The sequence below is a fragment of the Pezoporus flaviventris genome, unplaced genomic scaffold (assembly GCF_033815535.1).
Source record: "Pezoporus flaviventris isolate CSIRO_AGI_PZ_B2104156 unplaced genomic scaffold, CSIRO_AGI_Pfla_v1 ptg000078l, whole genome shotgun sequence".
Lineage (NCBI taxonomy): Eukaryota > Metazoa > Chordata > Aves > Psittaciformes > Psittacidae > Pezoporus > Pezoporus flaviventris.
Genome location: NW_026892626.1, coordinates 12,894,652 through 12,917,821, shown reverse-complemented (window position 1 = coordinate 12,917,821; position 23,170 = coordinate 12,894,652). Strand labels below are relative to the sequence as shown.

Below are 23,170 nucleotides of genomic sequence, written 5' to 3'. Positions count from 1 at the left end.
AAAATTTATGAACAAAAAGAGCTGACAGGGCCATGGTCCCATGGACTGCGCTGTACCTTTATGGAGGGACAAGATTTGCTCTCCTACGGGGACCTCGTAATACTTTAGTTCAGAGGTACAGCTCAGTGTAGGTACAGCACTTTGATTCTCTTAGAAGCCATTCTTTCACCCTGGATCCTTCAAGAACTGGTATATTAATCATAGCAAACCATTCTGCTATGAAGCCAAAGGCAAGGCTTCCCATCTTTCATCAGCTTTTCCACCAAGATCAGTTCAGTCAAAGGGCATCTGATCAATTGACCAAGAGGACAGTAACACTGGTTCCTTGTGCGTCATTGCCTCCCACCACTGCTCAAAAGCAAGTCTGTATGGTTCTTCCTGGGAAATCAAGGTCTGTTCATAAGCTAACTACCTCTCTATGTAGTATGCTAAAGTTCAGCTTATTTTAATCTAGTTTAGCAAATTGACATTTTAGGTGCATCAGGCAGAGTCTGTCAGCTTTGGTTCAACTGGGGAGCGCACCGCTGCTGGAAGGGGATATGATATCTGATGAGGGCCCAGCATGAATAGCATGTAGAAAAACATCTGGTTTTGTGTTTTGTTTTGTTGTTTGTTTTCTTTTTGCCTGCCTGCGGCTGCAGCCTATCTCCTGCTGAGCTTCTGGTGCTGTCTTTTAGGGAACTCAGCTGAGCTGGATTACCAATCAAGCCCAAGGAGACAAAAGGAGGCAGGTGGAAGCAAGTGTCTGTGCCTTGGTGAGTGGAGTGATGGAGGGAGCAGTTAAAGCCAGTGCTTCAGGATGGGTGAGTGGTCTTGGGAATTATCTCACAAAGTGGCTAACTGAGGCTGCCGTCAGTGTGAAGCTTTGTGTTCCTGTTGATGGTCTGCAGGCATATTTTTCCTTAAATTGCCTGCTATCTTTCAGGCTTCAGTCTTTCCCAGCTGGCATTAGCAGGTGCTGTTACCTTAATCAGATTTTTCTTTCTTTTTTTCTCTTCATTTAGTGCAATAAAGCAAGCTTTAAAGTAAAATAACACCAGGTAATTCTTTGCTTCTTAATGCCTTTATCCACTGATGTGGTCATCTGCTAAATGAGAGGTACTGGCTAGTTGACCAACACTATCAGAGAGCAAGTTTGTGGCTTTGCTTGGGACTGTGGGGCAACATGTGAGTCCCAAGCCTTTCTTCCTCCATTCTGGAGTCAGTCTGCTAATGATCAGCACCACTAGTGTATTATAGCCCACTGTACCTCTAAGATCTGCTGATTGGTAAAGCAAGGGCGTGAAGCCAAGAGATACCTAGCAGCGCATACTGGAATGGGGAAAACATCTCCAGCACATCTTAACATGAGGAGGATACCAGCCTCCATACTTTCCCGTTGTTCTTTCCCATTAAGAAGTTCAAGAATGCAATCCTGATCTTGATTTGGAGCCGTGTAAGTGAAGGGGATCCCCCTGCCTCTCTAATAATCTGTCTGGGTACACAGAGTAAGTGACAATCTCGTGTTTGCGTTCCTGTTGGTAGCTCCATGGGGCTGTCAGGGAGCCTGATGTTAGGGTCAGGCTGGAGATGAGAACCTGAATATCTACTGGGTTGGGAGGGCTGAGATGACTTGTGGTCAGGAAGCTACTGAGACAAGTCAGGAGCTGGGTTGAAGGTCAGGATAGCCTGGAAATTGGGCAGCAGGTACAAGATAAGGAGCAGGCAGGGCAGGAAGGCTCAGGGACCAAGTCCAAGGGCTACCAAGGCTGTCCTTCCCAGGACAACCTTATTGCCGACTGTGGGCATATGTGAGTTTGGTGCAGGAGAGCTTTTGTGCTTTGCTGTTGTCTGGGTTGTGTGTGAGCTGCTCCTAATAAAGAATGGTGCCATTTTTCCGCTGCAAGGGAAGAAATGGGGATTTGTGTCCAGCTGGTTGAATTTCAGCTCTACCTCACTGCTTATGTACCTTGATCCTCTGGCCCATCCCCTTTCAGTGCAAGTGCAGTGTTCACAGGCAGGTTACCTCCTCCTGCTTCAGACATTTGCCTTCAAGACTTGGAGTTGATGGGAAAACAAAAATTCTTGGTAACTGCTGACTGTTGTTCAGCCTTTTCTTCAAACAAGCTTTTAACCACAGAGCTTGTGTATGTAGAGCCATGGGGTCTATGTAATAAAGCCTGATTTGGGTAGTTTCAGAAGTTAGTTGTTTATTATTTTACTTTCTGAGGTCTTGGGCTCAGTAAGAAAAATGTAAATATTTCTCCTTATCTAAACTGTGCTTTCATATTGAATTCCAGTACATGGCAAACAGCTTTTCATTTCTGCTGTGCTGTGTGTTGGACCAACATTACCCCTTTAATTGCTAGCATGATGTAAACAAGGACATAATAAGTTCTTAATGGAATATTTTGACATTAATAAGTTATTACATACATCTCAATAGCTTCAATGAAATCAAGTCCTTTACATCAACTCCTCATTTTCTTGTTTTGGCCATTGAATTAAAATGTCTTTCCTCTATTTTCTTGGAAGTATTTGAATGTTAGTGGAAATTTCACACTGCATTACTACAATCACAAGCCAAGATTGCTTTGGATCTCAACACACTTTTTAATTTGATATTACAAATTAACACTAAGCGCTTTTTTTTTGCATGTTGTACCATTGCTTTTATTTAATCAAGAATTCAGGAGTGGTTACTGTAGTATATCCTGCCATTTCTTCATTGTTTTTGTGCAAGAATTAATAGCTTATCTGCTGATGAAATCTGTGTAGATGTTTATTTTCCCCATTTTTGTCTGCTTGCCTCGCTGAGCAGCAACAATGGTGAGTGTATGTGATAATGTACACAGGTAAATAAATGAAGCATGGTTTTGGGTGAGTAAACATACCAGCTATTTTCTGTTACAATGGTTTACAGCCTTCTGATGTAAAGCCTGAATGCAGCAGGGCTAACTGTAAGTCAGGCCTGATTGCACATTTTCAATCAAGGTAATATTTCTATTGTTAGTCCTAATGGAAAAATGGATTTTCCTTTCTGAAAACATCTATCCATGATTCTGGAAGTCCCAAGGGCATCATGTGCTTTTCTTGGCCCCTGTGGTGATGCTGCCTAGGGTGCTCTTCCTGCTCTCACTCTCTTTCCTCCCTCTGAAGATTCATGTGCTGATCCAATTTATTGGTGCTTTGCCTTGTAAACACAAATCACTCTGGCAATCTAGTGGGTACTGCATATTAAGCTCCCACACTGTGAAATCACCTTTATTGCTAAGGAATATGCTTGGTACTGAACAGAAGGAAATTCCATAAGCTTGATTATTTCATAGTAAACTTCTTGTTGGTGCATGAAGGATCAGTGAGACCTCTTTGAAGTGGTGTGTTAATATATTATGAGGAGGGGAAAAAAAAAAGAAGTCAAACTAATGTTGCCTTGGTTGCCTTCCAGCACCAGGATTTTGTTAGCTATGTGATGTTTTTTAATAAGTCTTGACCAAATCACTTCCCCCAGATCAACCAGGTGGTGTGGCCAGCATTCCTTCCTGTGATGGTTTGCTAAGGTTGACTGGAGGGGCATTAAGCTGCAGGCTTGAGCTAAATAGTGATGAAAGGAGGGACATGTGATTGGCTTCCCATGTTGCCAGCAGAGCTGGCTGGTGCTGTCAGATCATCAGAGCTGGGTAGCTCATCCTGGAAATGCATCACCACTCCCAACTGATTTCAGAAAGCCAAAGCTTCCAGATTCAACCTTTTGCTTTGAGTGTTCCAGTTCTTTAATTTGGGATCCGGTATTCTAAATGATCCAAAACCCCACTGGTTGCTTGATAAATCTGTTGTAAGCAGAGGACTCATTATTACATTAAGGCAGTGAAACAGAAGGCTTTCCCCTGCCTGTTTTGCAAGGCCTCAGCTGTTGCTGCTGTAGATCAAGGGTTAGCTCCTCAGCTGGTGTCAGCTGGCCTTGATTTCAATGAAATGCCATCTAATTATATCAGCTGAGGATCTGGTCCACAATGCTTAATTATTCTATTGGCTGGAACAAAAAGCTGCCTGGCAATGCAAGAACAAAACCTGTTACTGTTGTTGCTAAAGCAATGTGATTGGCCTTTGGAGGGATCACATTTGCTCTAGTCATTAAGTGGAGTAGTAATCTAGCATATAGCTACATTATGGAGGGGCTGATAAATCTCATTCTGAAGTGCTAAGATGTTGTAAAGAAAATCAGCTGTTAAGTTGTGTTCTTATCTACATTACTATTTAAATTAAGTCAAAACAAATTATCTTGATGTGCATGACATAAGAGCATGCTCTACTTGAGTTACCATAACTTCATCTTTCTATAACGACTGTTTTCTGTTTTCAATAACTGTATTCCTTGTGGACTTTCTGAGTTCAAGTAATAGTGGATGAATCTTCTCAAAGTGTATAAAACATGGCTTGCTAAATTACACAATTATTTTGCAAATTCATAGAAATTGATGGAGCTGCATGATTTATGCCCGGAGAAAATGTGTCCTGATGGTAAAACAAGATGTAGTTACACATGAACAGAGGGAGCTTCTGCATGCTGCAGTGTGCAGTCACACACAGACCCATTTGAGTGCATGTGAATAAATAAATGCATGCACACATGAACAGTTTAATAGTATATTTAGGAAGCTGTTCTGGGGATTCATTTTTTTTTGTTGCTGTCTAATTTTGATTTGTATGGATGTTTTGACTTCTTAAATTGAGCTTTTTTTCCCCCCTCTTTGTTGGATAAATTTTCAACCAGATATCTTTAAAACTTGAAGTAAGAGAGCAAACCACAAAGAAATTTTAAGCATGCCACAGCCTGAAATAGAAATTAAAATACTAATAAAATACCCTCATGGGAGAGTCTTACAACTAGGCAGTGTAACCTAACAGGCTGTGAATTCCTCTGCCCCCAGGAGACACCAGGACTGTTATCTAGCTTGGATGCTCCTTGGCTATATGTGATGCTGAAAAGATGCTTCAGTTCTGTTTCCTCATGTGATAGGAAGGATACCATGGAGCATTTTGAGATCTATTAATAAAAGCCACTATAAGAGAGAAAATGATGATATTTGAAGTCTCACTTATTTGGAAAATGATTCATACTCCTGACTTTAACCCAGAAGGAACTGAAACTCTTAAGAATATTCTACATAGGAAGGCCTGAAACACTGGGACTTCTGGTGAGTCCTTGAGTCATGAAACCCCTTAAACTTAGTAGTGACCTTATGTATATATAACCAATCATGTATCCCGAAGAACAGTGTGACATGACTGGAAGTGCAGAGCACAGCGAGTCTCTCCAGTGATACAGGGCCTCATGAGAGCCCCCTTGCACCTCCTCTTTCCCCCAGTCCCTTCTGGTTTTCTGCTACCTCATGTTTTGTTTGCATCCTGTCCTTACAGTGTTTTCCTGAGCACTGTTCAAACACAATCACAAATCTGCTTTTGGTGATTTTTATATTAAAGACACTGAAAACTTTGACCATGGAAGATTCCTGTGTAATAGTTAAAAATTAAAAAAATAAGGAATGGTTCCTCTTTTCCCACCAGTTGATGATATTTGTCTGATCAAACCTTGCTACACAATCCACTGTAAGGTTAGAGAAACACATGCAAAAGGCAGGTGCTTGCAAGGGGTACTTGAGTTTACAGCAGCCCTTTTTCTTTCCCACCTTATGAATTGTTACTTAGTAGGTTTTGTAGTGGAAGCATAGTTTTGTAAATATTAAAAAAAATCTACTTTCTGTATTCCTAGTCCCTAATAAATTTTTCTTAATTTATTAGCTAGGTGCTATATTCCTTTCTAATGAATTGCCCCTTACCCTGTGTCTCAGGCTTCTCCTTGTTCAATTCCCCAATTCTGCCGGGGCATCCTGATGCTGCTGCTACCCTGCCAAGGCAGCAACTCTAATGGTGACAATTCCTGCTATACACCCTTGATCTGAATTAAACTGCTCTAGCCTGAGTTAGGTGGGCCAGAGCTGGCTTTCTGTTCCCTTAATGAAGTGGGGAGTCTGCTGTTGGCTTGCCAAGGGAGGTGATGAGCATCTCTGGTGTTTCTCTCCCTCACTTTCCATCAGCAGGATGGGGTTTCCTGGAAGAATTTTGTTGTCAGTGATTTGCACTTCTTGAGTCCTAAGTTTGTCTGCTTCCCTAAGGGCTTTTTCACGCTGTCTCACTTCCTTGCCTTGTCCTATTGATATGCTGCAATAGTAAACTCTAGTCATGAAATATGGTTATTTTGCATTTGCTGTTGAAGGTGGGAGGATGTGTGTAGACCTCATGGTAAAACAGCTGTGCTGTTACGAGAGAGGGATGATCTACGAGTATGGGAATGTGTCAGGGTGCTAGGAGCAGGTTTGTTTTCTGGCTCTCTTACTTTCTGTCAGGTCTTGGGCTTCTCCAAGGGATGTGTTCAAATACTTGAGACAGCTCAGGTGCCTGAGCTAGAAGCATGATTGCTACATACTCCCTTGTAAGTCAGACCTAATTGCCTTTAGGGTTGTCATTTAGTTGGGTGACACCAACAGTGTTCCATATATAGGCTGGAGTAATAAGACTTGATTTATCTGCTCTATTTCTTCAGAATGGAAATGCTTTGAGATAGGGCCCATCCTTTTTTTCTGTTTGTACAGTGCCTACAGGAGGAGAGCAGTGTCCTCAGGTGGAATACAGGTTAGAAGAAGGATGGGGATAATATGCCTGTAACCCAGTAGTGAAAGCAGTTGCTCACTTACCTTCTCTGCTGGAAGATAAAATTTTGGGCAGTTGCCAAGAAATATGTCAAGGTTATACCTCTCAGGTGGGCTGCAAACAGGAATGTCAGACCTGCAAAGTGGAAGTGGTTTTGAGTGCAGCCTTTTTCCTTCTCTGGCTCTTTGAAGATGGAGGTAACTTAAAAAGAAGGTTTCCATGGAAATTTTTGAAGCCAAAGGAGTGAATATTAGTGGGTGCTTTGTTCTGTGTTCTTCACATCTGATAGAAGTCACAGTGTAAATAGACCTAACTGCTGAGTGACCTTTGACAAAACCAGATAGGAAGTCTTTGTTGTTGTTGTCAATGGTGGTGATTTCTTTTCTTCAAGGTAAGAAGTCTCTTTCAGTGAAGCGATTCACTAGTTGTAGCTGAAACCTTGAGACAGGAACATCGTGACAAGATAGAGATTGCAGAGAGTAACAAGGCTCAGTCAATTATTGACTAGTCCACCTCAGCGCCTTTGTTTTCTTTGCTGACAAAATATCATGACCTTTGTATACAGACTTGAGCCTGCAGGAATCAAGCTTTGACCATTCTGGGTGTCACTGTGGAAAATGAACATTTTCTTGTTATAAAGTGAATTGAGTTCTCTCCTTGCAAGGCTTTTCCTATTATCTTTTAGATTAGCATTCTGTACATGGCTGTCTGCTCTGATTTCTGCCCTTTCTCATGGAAAAACATGCAGAGTAGGTACAAGCCAGTATAGTAGCTGTTGTCTCAAAATATTTCAGAGACTCAAAGCTAACTAGAGCAGGGCTCATGCGGCCCAGATCTCAGCTGGGACCCTTTAAACATGACTGCCATACATACAAATGCTGATATGGTGATGCATAGAAATATGAACCCTTCAAATGGTGTATCTGCTGTTTCTAATGGAGCTAATAGTTTCAAGAGCACAAGGGTTTTGTAGTAACAGTGAATGCAAAGCTCTGCTATGCTCTCATTTTGCTGCGTGAAGGTATACAGCTCCCTCTTTCCTCTCCAGCTGTCTTCAAATATAGATCATGCCTTAGTCAGTGCACAGGAACAGGGCATCTCTGTGCCTCTTAGGTGTTACTCCTTTCAGCACTGTTGTAGCCAGAAAACTCTGAAAAAGGACTTATGCTTGAGGTCCCCAAAGGGGTAGTGCCATGGATCCCTGTAGCTCCTTGCCTTGATGCGGCAGGGAAGAGGCTGTTGCAGTTGAGTCGGTTTCCCTCAGCTTGAGATGGCAGCAAGACCTGGCTGGCCTCTTTGTTTCCTCACTGAAGTCAACAGAAGCTCTGATCATGGATCTTCATCTCAGCAGTTTGATGTTCGATGACTGAACAGGTTGAGTTGAAAGGCTATTGAAGCCTTTGCACATAATGCACTCGCCAGGAGTAGAGGTCCAGCTCAGCTCATGGTGGAGACCTCATTGCGTAACACCATTGATGTGAGTAGAGGTTCCAGTCAACTCGCAAATGGTCAACAGTTTGCTGGACTAAGTTTTGCAAGATACATGTTCATAATAGTGGAGACCTTCATGGAATTTAAAGCCACAGATTTTTTGCTTATTATTTCTAAGGTCCACTTTGGAATTCCAGTCTACAAATGGAAATGCGATAGGTTAGTCAAGTGCGAGAGGTAACAACTAAATGCAAATACTAAATTTAACTTTTGCTTTAAGATGTGGAGTGATGCAGTAAGGTTCGTGGTATCTGATTGCTTCTGTGCCACAGATAACAAATAAGCCAGCAAGAAAAGTAAAAATTGCATGAAGAGCAAAGTAGCAGCAAATCCAAAAAAATTGCTTCAAAGGCAGCACACTGAAACTGGGAGGGTTTGAGGAAAAAAAAAAGCAGCTTTTGGAAAGAAACATTAAAAGGATAAACATCAAAAGAAGAACAAAAGGAAATAGGGACAAATAAATTAAAGAACAAAATTATGGAGTAAGAGAACAAAATGTCTTGTTCAGAAGGACTGAAAATGAAGTACATGAGGAATAATGAAACAAGGGAATATCAAGGGCTATGGGGGCAGTTTGGGTTATGAGGGTGGTTTGAGCTATATTTGTAGGTGATTGCATTCCTATGTGAAAACTTGCTTTATTTTTCCTGTTTTTGCTTTCATATATCTTATTGTTCCTTAACCCAGAGAAGATAATTATAGGTACCTTCTATTAATAAATACAGGTAAGCTGTGACTTCTACCTCTAGTCCCTAGGGATAACACAAATAGCACTGTGAGTAGTCAAGAGCTGTTTGGGTGCTTTGCTTTGTACCACTAATAGTGGCAGATGTGGTCAGGAAGCTTAGAGATGGCAAAGGGCACAGCACTAGTATGTATTTAAGTTTGGGCAGGATTTGGGAGCGTGCTTAATGGCAGGGTGAAGGTTGTGTGGGGATAGGAAGGAGGTTGCTTTCCCTAGGAAGTCTTTGATGAAGGTCTGACAATGTGTGACTTGTCCTATCTGCCAGATGCAGAGAGGTGCAGAAGAACATAGGAAGTACCACTGCCAATAAAGTCCACAGGGCTACTTTATGCACTAAGGAAGATGCTATTTCCTAGATTCTTACCATGTAGCTGTTACTTGAAAGCTCATGGAGATCAGCATATAAATTGGGGCCAAAAGGTTCTGCTGTGCAGCTGCTCCAAATGTGCTCCCCCTGCCCTGATGCTGAGAGCACGGTGACAGCAGCACTGGCGTAAGGACAAGGCTTGCTGTGGATGCACAGTGTGTAACAGATGCCCAAGCACACTCCAGGGTGAACCTGTTACAGAGGCAGCACAAAAGCCGCGGAGCTTAATCACTGTATTTTCCACCTGTTTCAGTGTTATAAACCTGTGGCAAAATGGGACTGAAATGGCCAATGGATCTCATGACTCCATCCAGACCCAAACTGTTTTCCTTGTAAACGGCTGCATAGAAAATAGTTGAACCTCCCCCTCCATACTTTGTTTGGTGTTTTGGTTTATTCTCGGAAGCGTGACATCGGCATTGCTGTAAAACAGGTCAGGAGAGGTAAGGATGCTGGAAGGCACAGAAGTATGAATAACCTGTGATGAGTTGACTGTGGCTGGATGCTGGGTGCCCACCAAAGCTGCTTTATCACTTCTTTCCTCAGCTGGATAGGGGAGAGAAAATGGAACAAAAGGCTCATGGGTTGAGGTAAGGATGCGGAGATGACTCACCAGTTACCGTCATGGGCAAAACAGATTTGACTTGGGAAAATTAGTTTAACCTATCGCCAAATCAGACTAGTATAATGAGAAATAAACCCAAATCTTAGGAACACCTTCCCCCCACCCCTCTCCTTTTCCCAGGCTCAACTTCACTCCCATTTCTTTTCTATCTCCTCCCTTCCCAGTGGCATGGGAGATGATGAATGGGGTTTGCAGTCAGTTCATCAAATGTTGTGTCTGCTGCTCCTTCCTCTTCATGGGAGGACTTCTCACACAGTTCCCTGTTCTAACATGGGGTCCATCCCACAGGAGGCAGTCCTCCATGAACTTCTCCAATGTGAGTCCTTCCCATGGGCTGTAGTTCAAGTCCTGCATCACACCTGCTCCAGCATGGGCTCCTCTCTCCATGGGGCCCCAGGTCCTGCTAGGAGCCTGCTCCAGCATGGGCTTTCCATGGGGTCACCACTTCCTTTGGGCATCCCCCTGGCCTGGCATGGGGTCCTCCCTGGGCTGCAGATAGGTATCTGCTCCACTGTGGTCCTTCACTGGCTGTGAGGCACAGCTGGCCACAGCATCGTATGCACCTCGGGCTGAGGGGGCATCTCTGCTCCAGCACCGGGGACACCTCCTCCATCCTCCTTCACTCTCCTTGATGTATGCAGAGCAGATTCTCGTCTATTTTGAGTTCTTTCTCTGACTGTGATTGTGCACTTCCCTGCCCCCACTTCTTAAATACATTATCCCAGAGGGACTGCTGCTATTGCTGATGGCCTTGGCCAGCAGTGGGTCTGTGTTGGAGCCAGCTGGCATTGGCTTTGTTGGACATGGGGGAAGCTTCTAGCAGCTTCTTGCAGAAGTCACCCCTGTAGCTCCCTGCTACCAGAACCTTGCCTTGCAAACCCAACACATAGCCTTACCCCAGAGGAAAATATTGGCAGTTTGTATGCCCCTGTAGCCTCTTCCTGCTGTTAAATTTATAGAGGCTGTGTTCTCATGCAGCAATTCACCTGCTTCTCCATTGCAGTGGCAGCAAGAAACGGGCAAAGACTGCAAATGCATTCTTGTTTGTACCCCACAGTAAGTGCCATCTAAAGTAATTTAGTTCTTTGCTTATTAGTACCTGACAGCTAGAAGGGCTGAGAAACAGCACACAAGGAGTCTCAAAGAGGGGAGAGAGATAGCAGTGGCAATTGGTTCTGAAGCCTTCTAGTGGAAGGTCTGTAGAGAATTTTCTTCTCTTTGCTCTCCAGACCCCAGTGTCCAAAGGGCAGGCAGAGACTCCAATCACTGCCAGGCCCATGCTCTGGAAGTGCTACCCTTTTCATTGGGCAGGCTAATGCCAGTGGTGGGAAAGCTTGTCCTGAGTGCTGAATATGCACATTTGCATTCTTGAAACTCAAGCTAACTTTTATTTAGTCTTTCTGAGTCATGATTAAAATAAAAATAAAAATGCAGGAATCACAGTTGTGGAGAAAAGCGGCAGAAATGGCTTTCTGGCACAAACAGATGCAAGCCATATTTCTCCAACAATAATTTCCCATGGAAGTTTAACTTCTGAAGGAAAGTTAAATTGAACTGCAGGTTTTGTAACATAAGATGGTATTGTCAGCTTGACAGCTGTAGAGTGGTAACACAATATGAAAGAAATGGTACACCCATACTTAGAGCAAAAGAACAAGGAGCTCTTCCCAGAGTCAGTGTTAGTGCTGCCATCCCTGTGTGACTGCGGCCGTGTCATTTAATTTCATTGCATCATCTGAAAAAGGGTGTGAAATTAGTACCATATGCAGCAGGCTTATAAAGGCCAGGGAGATAAATCATAAGGAGAGAAGATCACTTTGTCCTTTAAAGAGGGGGGGAATATTTGAAACTGTGCACATCTGGAACAACTGTACTTTCTCATTTGTCCAGGGGATGAGTGGGCACATGGTGAGTGCTTGTTCTGCTTGGGGTGAAGGAACCCAGTAGCATCTCTGCGTTATGATCTTCCATAGAAGGTAGACAAGCTTTGCAACTCACCCTGCTGAGGACTGTCTTGTAATGGTAATGGGCTGGGACCTACATGTTCTAGGGATTGGTTGTGGCTGTGATTGGCCTGGCCAGCCAGATGTGCCTTTGCTAATAATAACAGGAATTGCCTTACGAGCAAAGCTCCATCTGGGTTGCTTGCATAAGCCACAGGGTATAGGCTCATCTTCTCCAGGACAGTTATGCAATCACATCAGAAATCAAATACACAATTTGGATTTCACCTTTTTCTGAACATCTGGCTGTTCATGTTTTAGGCCTGCTGATTTCATAAGGGTCGTGTTTAGAAATGGGTCTCTGCATGCAGGCATAGGAAGCAAATGCTGAAAGGTTGCCAAGACAATGACCTTGGAATTCATTTTCAAATTTAAGGGTCTTTATATTTTCTCTCCTCAGCTCAGAGTTGCTGTTAAGAGCAGTGTTGTGGTGTGTTGACCTCTCTAGCCCTAATTCAGCTCTTATTTGAAAGAGTCCTTTTCTCTAATGCTGCATTGCCACCTCTATAATCAGCAGAGAGGATGGTGCTGGAGCCCTGCAACAAGCTAGGATGTGACCTGAAGCTGGTGGCATCTATAGAAAGAGTCAAGCTGACTTCAACAGGCTTTGGAGCAAGCTTGTAAAAGGCTGCTGGCAAGGCACTCCGCAGTGCCCTTGCAGAACCTCCTTTTGCTGGTCTTTGATAGTCTGAACCTACTGACCTCTGGTGCATGCTGATTATCTTCTGGTTTTCACCAGGGAACAAAAACTCGGGACAAGTTTTGCTGGAGAATTGTCAGAGAAGTGATTGCAGCTTTTAATTTGCTTGACTTACTGGCTGAGGTCCATGTTGGCAGATAATTTGGTAGCTCGTTACTGTTGGAGATTTTTTCTTGATGCCTGTTCTTTAAAGCTATGTTCAAGGTATCTGGCACACCCTGATCTGTGTCCCTTTTAGAGCCAGCCTCAGCATCCCCTTCTCAAGTAAGTAGAGTCAATGGGATTGTATGTCCCAGCAGCAGCATGTAAACATAAAGTTTTCATGGTCTTGTTCTTAATGTTTTTAAGCCCAGGGACTTTGAGGAAATGAGAATTTAAGTATGATAGTCTGTTCCTTCAAAGCCCCCCCAGCATTTTTAGCTGTGTTTCTAATTATTGAAGCAGATAATAAATACAATACATGCACCCATGCGCATAAAACAACATTATTTGGGCTTAGTTCATGTGTTTTGTGTAGAAATCTGGATGACATCCAGATCGGTAAATGACTCTGATTTTTAATGGAAATCAAAACCACAACAGATGTACTGTATACTGAAAAGAGTTAAAAATAACTGTTTTCAATCTCTGTGCTTTAAACAAAATACGTAATATGCAGAGCAGTGGTTGTTTAGCATATGGAGGCTTTAACATTAATTGCCTCCACTATTTCTGAAAGTTTGCCAGGCTTATGCAGGGGGGGCTTGAAGTTAATGACAAATTTCATAGGCAGGATTTCTGCTAACATTTTAAGCACTATCTCTATGTTCAAACCCTCTGACTGCTATGAGCTGCGAAAATCTTTATGACCCCTTGCATGTTACAGTAACTTTTGTGAAAAGATGTGCAAATGCTTACTAGAAGTTCTCATCCCCAACCTACTGGAGAGTTGGGCGTTTTGTTTTGGTTTTTAGCCGGATAAGTTAATTCTGGCTCACACAGCAAGCTTTTAACGCTGGTGCCTCTTATGACTGGTATCAATTCTTTCTCATCACAAATCAGAATAACTAGTTCAGCATTACATAGAGGATTGGTTGCATCTGGAAAAACTGTATTAATTCAGTGTGCTGCATAACTCCAGACTTACTGCAGTCCTTGTGAGAAAAACGATTTGTCTTTAAGAGTTAATTTAAGTGCTGTCCCAATGTGTACGTCTTTCAGTGTGCTTGGCCTCATTGTAGCTGTCAAATGACTAGGGAGCTTTTATCTAAGTCGTTTTGCCTATACACATTTGTAAGCTGTTGTAAAGAAAACATTTTCTTCCTTTATGAATGTTATATAGTGGAAGAGCTTCATCTCCACATCACATTTATGCTTTAATACACAACAGTGTTAAATAGTCTCCATGTAAGATACTCCGTGTAGACTCAGAAGGCTTTAGGGAGCAGTTAACCAAGCTACCTGCAAGGCTGATTTTTGAAGAGGATTTTACCTATTTCTGTCAACTTTTGTACAGTACATTTTTGATTCAATATGTTGCTCTCATTTAAAAAAGAACTTGTTTTCTTAGAGCACTAAAAAAAGACCTTTGAAACACCATGAGACTATAGTGATGAGTTATGCTGGGGAAACCAATATTATATATTTCATCATTTGTCTGGTGTCCTTGCCAGACTTCTAATTTAGCAGTGCACAGTAGTGCACCAAAGTGAGTCATGAATTCTTCAGTGTAATTACCCCGCAGTGCAAAACCCAGGCTATAGGAGTCTGAACCTTTTCCTGTCTGCTGTTTTTCCCTTCTACTTGCTTTTCAAGTACCATATGCTTTGCAGGAAGGCTGTGCAATTGCATCACAGCTTCAGCTCTGTTCTGAGCAGATATGATTAAAAGCTAAATTTTCAGTTAATAACTGAAAGTCATTTTCTGGGGGACAGGCACAAAAGAGAAAAACATGTTCAGATTATTTTTGCAGCTAGCATGTGGTTTTTAGGAGAAAAAGCTCTGGTAGAAGCAGCCACTTTAGAGTTGTAAGGCTTGGTATGAGATCTTAGTAAATGCTGAGAGAGCCTTGTTGACATTTTAAAAATAGTTTTTCCTCGAATTGATCTTTATACTGTAAATTTGTCTTGCACATGTGTTTTAGAAAGTTATTCTTACACATGAGGTAGCTGCAAAGGGCAATTGGAGAGTTCATGCATTCGTCCAGGGTCTGGAATAATGTAATCTTAGAAGAGTCCCAATGACTCACTGTATTACCAGTGAAATGTGAAGGTACACTTAGCGTTTCAAAATTGCCACTGTATCCAAATTCACATGCATATAACTGTGTTCATTGAGGATCACTAATTTTTACCTGGTTTATAAGTGCATACAAGGGCTCAAACTCTAAAAGGTTATTACAAAAGACGTTCTTTATGAGGTTGCTAACAAGCGAGGTCTTTTTTCCCTGAAAAAAACCTGTTTAAAGTTGCCTTTGAAATTTCATGTATTCCAAGCTGCTGCATATGACTTACTTTCGACAGAAGTCTGGAATGGCAAAGAACTTTAAAATTCAACACAACTTCTTCAATACAGAGGAGTGTGCAGAAAGGTAAATCCTGTTTGCGAACATGCTAACTTAAATGTGTTCATGTTAAACGTTACCTCTATATTTGAATTATTCTTGCCTCCATCCCTGTGTCACGACATGTTTGCAGCACAGGTTCTACCAGAGCACAGAGTAGAGATGCTGTAGATCTAAGGGACTTCACTTCCTTCAGCTGCTGCAAAGATGGGCAATGTTCAGTGGCATGTTGTTTCTAGGTGTTGTGAAAAACTGCTTCCTGAGCTCGTAACTGCATAAATCCACTTCCTGCAGAAGGCACAGGAAAATGTGGTTGTGTTTCTGAAGGCATGGTTACATTTCAGAGAGCTACTACAGAAACACTGCTATTGCAAGGTCCAACTACATGATCCTCCCCATCTCCTTCTTGGTATTTCCCTGTTTGATAGGGAAATGTGCCTTTCAGTCAGAGGTCTATTCAGCAGCTGTAGATGAAAGATGATTATTTTCTAAGTATGATCATGGAAAAATGCAGTGACAAAACATGCTACAAATACCCATTGTGTTTCTGGAAACCCTCCATTCCCAGTTACTCTTTCGGTTGCTGTATCTTGAATGTTTCCTGTGGCTTAGCCTTACACTTGCATCATGCATGCTTAGGTAAAAGCAATTAAAGCACGGGGCTTGCTTATGTGGGCAGGGTTGTGCAGGTGCAGGAGCACTTGCACTTTGCTGTCACCGTGCTCTAGCCACACTACTAACAAAGCTCTCAACCCTCCTTTTTTCAGTAATTACATTAAATTTGATAGCCTGACAAATTCCCAGACATGTTATTCCTTTTTCATAATTGTTTACAAGAATGCACTGTGGTGAGAAGTTAATTCTACATCTGTGCTCTATTGGTTGCCTTAGGTTTGGGGTGTTTTTACTGAAATCAACTGTTTCAGAACTGCAGTGTTGCTGTTCTAGAGCATTATGTAGAGGTGAGCCTATCTAAGCTAACGGGTCACATGCGCACTATTCCTTTGCTTGGAAGTTGAATAATGAGATATCTAGAGAGTTTTGTTCTTCAGGTTATGGGGATGTTAGGCCTGTGTGCCTAACATCTCTGTAACTACATGTTAGTCCACTATGTGATGAGCTGTCTTCAGTTGCTGCAGCATCAATAGCATTTCTCCTGATTTATCTTTTTTTTTTTTTTTGTAGTTCCACAGATGCATGAAAAGTTTCAAAGCACAAGTGAAAACTCTTTTGGAAAAGGGTCCACAGCCTAAGCATTGAGCATACATCAAGAGCAGATAACAGCAAACGGTAGAACATACTTGGTATGAAAGATGTTACAGGAGAAGTTAATGTAATCATCTCTGGTGGGTGGACAAGTCAGTTGTTTCGATAAGAGCATACTGGATGGAAGACTTAGACAAGACTTGCTGAGAAAGGACTTATACCAGAGATGAGGCATGGTGGATCAAGTCCAACAGGACACTTCAGGCACTGGGGCAGCACAAACAAACCACGTCCTGCTACCTGTGATTGTAATAGCTGCCTTAGAGAGATGGGCTCAGTCTGAATGCTGCATTAGTTTGATTTTTGTCAATTAAAGTCTGATGCACTTAAATGAAGCCCTTGCTTCATGTACTTGACACTGCAAGATGCTGAGGAGACTGGCCCTCATCCAACAAAGCACTTACGTGATTCCATTAGCTTAAATGGCACTACCTGTATGCTTAAAACGAAGCATGCACTGAAGTGCTTTGCTGGGTTGATGCCAGTGTGTGTGCAATGGGTGGCAAGATTGGATTTGTAGTGATCACCAGAGTCTTGCTTTGGTTTTTGCATGCAGGAGATCTGTATGGATTCATTTATTGACTCCTAAGGTCTGCTCTTCAAGTTGAGATTTTGATAAAATTAAGTGGCAACACTAAATAAATCACCCCCCAAAAGTTCTTCTCTCACAGAATTTTTACAATGCACAATATCAGGCTGTTCAGTAATGACAAACTGAGCCATGCCGGTTAACAACACTGAAGTGTCTGAGGCAGTTAAATACAGTCTGATGCCTTGTAACCTGTGAATGTTGTTTGGGAGCAGCTGAAGAATATGATCTGAAACGACTGATGTTCTTGACTGAATGAAGGCTGCATAGCCAGATGCCTAAAGCCATTCTTGGATTAAGTGGAGCTACAGTCTGTGTATAATTGTGGTAAAATTATCATAAAATACTGTAATTATTACTTGTTTTATATACTGTTCTCAGATAACCCAAAGGCACTGTTAATTCCCAAGTAAGCACATCCACCAAGTCTGGAAAGTTAGAGGTCATTCAGGTACAAGGGTCTATGGAGAAACTTGAAATTCTTTACCCTAAATTAAAGAAAGTGGTCTTAGAAGGGGCCTCAGGAGATCATTTAGTTCATCTGTCTCTTTAAACCACCAGCACCATATATTCCCCAGGCTCCCCAAGCTATCTGTTCCAGGGCATAACAGTCTTTACTATTAGAAAGTATTTCCTGATGTCTGAATTGAATTTCCCTAGCTGTAATTTTATCTCTCTGTTTCTCATCTAACCTACCACGCACATGAAGAATAGATTATTCCCTTCCCATCTGCAGCATCGTTTTACAGCAGTCTCAGGGCAGTGCTAAGCTACTGTTACTCCATGTGTGTGTGTCCCTTACTGCAAATTTTCACACCTCTCATTTCCATCTCTCTAGGATCTTGCTCAGGACAACCACCTGTAAGGGACCAAGAAGGGAGCTGAGACTATGTTCCTAGGGTTTTAGGCAACAAGATAGTCTAGTATGTAGAAGAAATTCTTCATCTCTGCCTTGATTTATCTCATCAGAGAGTATCAGAATGCCAAGTGCCAGTATGCAAGCCTCTGCGTTTGACTTTGAGATAGTGGTGCTTTTTAACATTTAATTCTCAAGCTTCTAATTTCTTTTACTTAACAGTGAGAAAGAAGGCAAAGCAGTGGTCAAACACAGCTGCTGCTCAAAGGTCTCTGTTTTCCCAGGAAGCTGGGTGGTAGATTGGCATTCTTGTTCTTTCCGTGTGACCGCTGACTCGCTCCTCACAAAGGAGTCTCAGTTCTGATGCTGAATTTTGGTTCTGTTGGGCAGCAAACAAAAGGCTAAGTCTGGTGCAGTTTACAAGCCATGCTGCAATTTCTACAAGCCTTGCTTGGTCGGCCTTTCGGGAGATACCTAAAAGCTTGAGATAGATATAAAACCAAAAAAAGAGAAGGGAAGCAGCTCCTAAAAGTCCTCTGCACTGCTTTAGCTCGAATCCAAGAAAGCCCATTTCTAGGTTGTGACGTTTCAGTTACATTCCAGTGATTTATCTTTCTATTAAAGATCAGGAGTTTTTGACAGCTTGGCACACTTGGTAGTCCTATCTGAGCATTTGGGTGTACTTTAGATGGAGAACTTTCCTCAACTGGCTCTACAGTATAAAAAAAACCCTATTTTTTTATTTTCTCCAGGAATACTCTGGGAACATCAGGAGTTCAGAGAGCAGCTCTTACATTGCACGCTTCTACTGAGCAACCTTTTCCTATATATACACGTGCACTGCTCTCTTTATTATTCCCGAAGCACCTCAGGAAACTTCTGCAGTGCACAGCCCTGCCTTGCAGCTTTGATAATGCTCTCATCCTGACAGATGATACTCACGCGGGTGCAAAGCCAGTTATATTTACACTCTCCCAGAAGGCTTGGTGCAGTTGTCACAACTTGTCAGTGGTCAGGGCTAAAAAGTTTGTGGTCGGTGTAAAGATATTTTTCTGTTACAGAATTTGGCATGTTTAAAAAGGAACTGAGTGGCTGTGATTATTAAGATATAATCAAATGCATCAAGGCAGCTATTTCCTTCACCATTAATAATGAGAAACCTGGCAATATAATCTTCCCTTCATTCTCATGTTTCACTTTTGTGGTGAGAAATGAAATGAAAGTGATCAGGAGCCTTTTTGCACTGTGTATTTTTGTTGTCATAAAAATCATAAAATAAGTACTTCTGTCACATAATTCTAGTTAAAAATTTTCCTAGAGAAAATCTTTCCTTATCATAGCTCTTAAGTGTTTCTGTAAATGAGAATTAGGTTCTTCATTCATTGAGGTACTTCATAAAATTCTCCCTTAAACCTTACTTGAAATATGCATGTTTCCTTCTCAGGTAGTCTGTTTTGGTTTTAGTTTCCTATATGGTATATTTATTTGTTTACTAAAGTTTATATAATTTAAATCCTCCCTAAGATTTAAGGGATTAGGAAATGATGGGCTAGAGCAATAGTTTTAGGTCATGTTTAATATCTTAAATACTTTTCCACTGATGCAGGTTAAATAGTCACCAGCATTTACCATATAAAGCCTCTCTTAAACCTAATAGTCAAAGATAAACGATGTAGAAATTACCATTTAACACTTTTGTTTGACATGGGCTTACAATGTTTTCTCAACTGAGGAAAACGAGGAAGGCTGAGTTTAAAGGGTTGAATTCCATTATCTTTAATTCTGCTCTTTTTTAAAAACTGATGATCTTTTCACAGTTTGTCTAATGACTCCCTTGAGTTTGTTAACCTTTGTAATTATACCATTTAATTTTTCATCTATCTCTTAAATCAATTTATAGAGTAGATTCAAGACAATTTCTTCATATTCTAGATTAAGCACTCTGTTCCCGCTAGAATCTGGAGCTCTGATTAGCCCTCCAAGGTTGAGGTCTCCTGATGTGCTTTGCCAGTGCTGGTCTTAAACTGATCTAACTGTAATAATACAGACTGGCAATTTCCACTGGGAGACCTCAAAGGTAAACTGGGAGATTTCAAAGGTAATTCAGTCACGTAGAAGAATACTTTTATTCTCACTTTCCAAAGTGATAAAGTGTACAAAAGAGAGGTGAAATGTGCATGATCAAAGAGGTAATCCGGAAGTCCTCATTGTGAATGGCAAGACCCCATTCATTGCAGTGGTTTTGGTGCTCATCTTCTGAATTGGGGCAAATGAGACTCAGTGCAAATATCTTCAGAGCCAGTGGAGGATGCATACAAACCTTTCTCTCTAGCTTAATTTGCTCTTCACACTGCTTATGTGCACGTAGGTGCTCAGCCAGGCTAGGTGAGCTTTCTTAAAAGGGTGACCCAACTTCTATGTTCTGGGTGAATGAGGTCTGAGTCTTACCTTTACTTTCTTACTTTCCTAGTTGGTTAGAAATAGAAGAATGAAAATAAACCTGGAGCTTTGAGGTGTTTTGGGTTTTGACCTCTGAAACTTCTCATTCAATGAACCATAGCTGAAAATAAGAGGGCAAGTTTTGAGAAACATGGGAGGAAAATTCAAGTGGTCAAGTGATTCAAAAGTCTTCAAAGCAGAGTCTTCACTGACTTCAGTGAAATCCCAGATTGGGGCTGCAGAATGATGTATTTTCAAAAAACATATAGAAATGGTCGGTCAGGAATAAGACATGCACTGACTGTAATTTCTTTCCACTTCATGTCACAAGGAAAATGTGCAATCCAGTTCTACAAAAAGCCTAAACCAAGATATTTTCTCTGTTGTGTGAAGCCCTACAATCCGTGAAACAAAAATTAAGAGTATTTTGTGCTGTACCACTAGGTAGTGGATGGATTTGCTGGCAGATTAAGTCAATGGCGTTTACTATCATAGTTGCATCTACACTGTTAAGGGAGCTTCACTTCCAGCCAGGAAATATCTTCAGAAACATGAACGGCACCCAGAAGTCATCTTAAGGGAATAAAATTTCAGTTCATTAAGTGGGAGAGATGTTAAACCTCCCAGCTTTTGAATCCTGTGTTTCTGAGAGCTTACATGCCCTGACAGAGCAATGTAGCTCAGAGGTGCCCTAATGGGTTAGCCCTGGATCTTCCTGCTGATGCTGGAGTAATTGCCTTCAGCACCTTGTCTGCTTTGTCTCTCACAGCAGAAGTCTTTACTCCTGGCTGCTTGGGTGATGAGGCTTGCAAGCACAGGGTAAAAAGTTTTATAGCACCTGCTTTTTTTTTTTGCTGTTATTTCTCAGTTGCCTTTGAGTAAATGTTGTAGAGACAGTAGAAAGAGCTGGAAAAAAAAATTCTGGAAACATGTTCTTTTAAAGACTTTTTAAGTGATCTTTGGTTAAGGCTGTTGAACTAGAGTTCAGGGAAAATCCATGAAGCAAGTTTGAACTAGAGTAGCTGTAAGATGTTTGCCTTAATGCCATTAGGAAAGCTGCTGTAATAGCTGCTTTTAGGATGAATGAGGAAAGTCCTTGAGATACAATCAGGCCTCTCTGTGTCTGTGCTGCTTTAGCTTGCTTAGTGCCCATCCCTGGCAAGAATTACTCATGGCACCTTTGCCAAAGTGAAGGCTTATAACCATAGGAACATGCTCTGTGTTTCAGTGCTTTTTATGGGCTCTTAGCTCCTTCTCTTTGGTTTCTCTTTTCATTCTGTGGAGGCGAGAGCATGGTTCTTAGTCCTCCAACAGGAGCACCCTGCGTGTGTGCACAGCAATATGCAATATGCTAAAGCCCTTCATTCAAGAGTAAGGAAGTGTTTTTCCTGTAGCATGTTGCTTCAGACCTGTGTACATAGGGTCCCCAAAGCTGCCAGTTTATCTTTTCTGGAATGTTGAGTTCCTGTTAGCCTACGGAAGAGCCCTGATCACATTAATCCCTCCCAAGGCAATGCCATGCTCAAAAACAAACATATGGAAATAGGCCTGATCCTAGCAGCTCCCTCACTGCTGCCTTTCCACCAGTGCCAAGCTCACGGTGGCAGGCAAACCTTGCTTGTCTCCCTGCATGCCGCTGTGATCACTTGTTTCTGTGAAGTTGTCAGGATAGCTCCTCCAGCAAATCATCTGTGCTTCCAGTGATAAACCCTGTGATCCAGCTTCACCTTCCAGCAACTGGCAGGTCTTAGAAATAAGCTGGCTAGCTCCTGAGATGACAAAGTCCTTTTCTGCATCATGTCCTGTGCCAGAGCCCCCTATACAGGGGCCTGGGATGCATTTGTTTCCAGCTTCCTGATCCTCAGCTCACAGGAGTCATGTCACTGCAGAGATGTGACTCTTCATGAGGTAAAGTAATGTATGTTCTAGGTCCATATCCCTTGATCACTGCATTTGTTTCCCAGTGTATGGAAGAGCTTTCTTTTGGAAAATACCATCCAGTGCTCTATTAAACCTTCCATGGACAGTTGTACAGAAGCTGTGTCCTCAATGCTGGACTGGATGGATGGACTTTTCTCAGACTCCCTCCTTTATTCTTTTTCCTCTCCCCTTAAAAGGAAACTTCCAGCTCTGCCTCTGATAGAGGGGTAAAAGGAAAGTGCTTTTTATTAACTGTTGCATAGAAAATCAGTGGCAGCAGAGAGGATTAATTTATCTTCCAGCTCTTTGGCTTGTACTTTAGTCAGCCAGACAATGCTCATCACTTATGTGTAAAACCCTTCCAGAAAATATGCAAGGAAAGAGAACACATGTATAATGAAATAACAGGTCTTGGCACTTCCTACAGAAGCAGCCAAATACCCAGCTGTGATCAGTTTTATTAAGAGTAGAAGCTGCTAGAAACAATAGTGGCCCAAATAATTGATGGGAGAAGAATTTGATCTCTGTCTGGTGGCTGTAATAAATTTCTCTTGTCAGCTCAGTTCATTTACTCCAGGTAGAAGCCCTGTGCAGTGATTAAAGAAGCAGAATATTTTAGGCACAAGGGAATGTAACAATTCTCCCAGTGAACTGGACAAAAATAGCTCCACGGGTAGATAAATGGGTGAGGAAGTGTTTGTGTTTGAAGTCCATATTAAATTAGGGAGCAGTTATTTTTGTTGCTCACTCCTTGCAGGTGACAGTGAAGCAAAATGATATTTCTAGGGCCATTGTTTTATACAGACTGTCCGATTTTTCCATTATCGCCTCAGGAACTGAGGCTGAGTAAAATCCTGTCCTTGGTGTGATTACCAGGCAGAAAGATCTGGGAAAAGTGCCTGGGTGGGAGCAGAGGGAAGGTCTGCTATTGCTGCAG

The 23,170-nt window shown here is 41.9% G+C and overlaps 1 long non-coding RNA gene across 1 annotated transcript in view; it reads left to right on the top strand.

Moving 5' to 3' along the window:
* The first annotated feature begins 730 nt into the window (after positions 1 to 730).
* Positions 731 to 23,170, top strand: part of LOC133279683 (uncharacterized) — a 94,983-nt gene continuing 72,543 nt past the window's right edge. The window contains exon 1 of the long non-coding RNA XR_009746951.1: positions 731 to 803. This is a non-coding gene — a long non-coding RNA (uncharacterized LOC133279683). The remainder of the gene's footprint in view (positions 804 to 23,170) is intronic.